Raw genomic sequence first — 1,046 nt, 5'->3', positions numbered from 1 at the left:
GAGCGGGCAGCCTGCGGGACACGAGGCCTGGCGAGTGGGCTGGCCCTGCCGGTGAAGAAGGGCGTAGTGGCCCACGGGACCGGGACGGGGACCCAGAAGCCACGAGTGAGCAGCCTTCCTGCCATCGGCAGCTGCTGTGCGTGGGGAACTCGGGGTGCGCTGAGGCGTCCAGGCATAGGGCCACCCCTCTGCCTGCCTTTACCCCCACGTGTCCCATCTGCAGCATCCGGCAGGGGACCCCGCGCCCACGCACAGAAGCCGCCGGGCTGCAGGAGGGCCGAGGGGCGGCAGACAGGCCGCGGCGTCTGACGTTACATTTCCTTTAGTATTAAAGTCCCGAGACGCTGTCCTCTGCGTTCGTGTTTCCCTGGAGGACGAGTTTCTAACTCTTCGTTGCTTTCATCGGAGCGAGAAGGAACTTTTAGGGGCCCCCCAGTGCTTCGGCACCCCAAGCTCATCTGGGAAGGAGGGCGCACAGTGCCCAGCGGCCTCCCTGCCCGCGGCCGGGGCTCCCTCCTTCTGTCCGCCTCTTACGAGACGCTCCGACCGGCCGTTCTCTAATCGCACGAGCCCCCTTCCGGGGGGACGCGCGGCTGGCGGGGGTCTTTCCTCTCTGAGCCCAGGACGGGCGGGATCCGAGGCTGAGTGAATCGTGACTCTGAGGCCCCATGGGGCGGGACAGAGCACAGGGACAGGTGGGTTTGCGCAGGAAACGGGGGTCTAGGGCCCAGAGCTACAGGCCAAACTCACGCGCTCGGGAAGGGGACACGGTGTAAGGCGAAGCCCTCTGCAGGGCGGACGCGCGTCCCGTGGGCCATTTCCCGGAGGAACGGGCGCCGTGTTCCCCCAGTGAGTCGAGGCCAGGAGCAAGCTGCCGATTCAGGGGGCCGTATAACGAAAATGAGAGCTTATAAAATGGAAATGCTGCTGAGACGCATCCGTAATTTGAGAGGAGAAGGTGAAGTCGCGCGCAGCAGGCTGGCCGTCCACATCCATCACGCGAGCCACGCGCCGGCTGCCGAGGGCACCGGAGAGGCAGCCGCCCT

General features: G+C 66.1%; 1 protein-coding gene across 1 annotated transcript in view; it reads left to right on the top strand.

Moving 5' to 3' along the window:
- The window catches only part of SDK1 (sidekick cell adhesion molecule 1), a 398,446-nt gene that overhangs the window by 274,526 nt on the left and 122,874 nt on the right, over positions 1–1,046 (top strand). The gene's annotated exons all lie outside the window — the stretch shown is intronic.

The sequence above is a fragment of the Pteropus alecto genome, unplaced genomic scaffold, assembly GCF_000325575.1.
Source record: "Pteropus alecto unplaced genomic scaffold, ASM32557v1 scaffold40, whole genome shotgun sequence".
NCBI classification, from domain to species: domain Eukaryota; kingdom Metazoa; phylum Chordata; class Mammalia; order Chiroptera; family Pteropodidae; genus Pteropus; species Pteropus alecto.
Note: the sequence above shows the minus strand (reverse complement) of the source record. Positions and strands in the feature narration are given on the sequence as shown.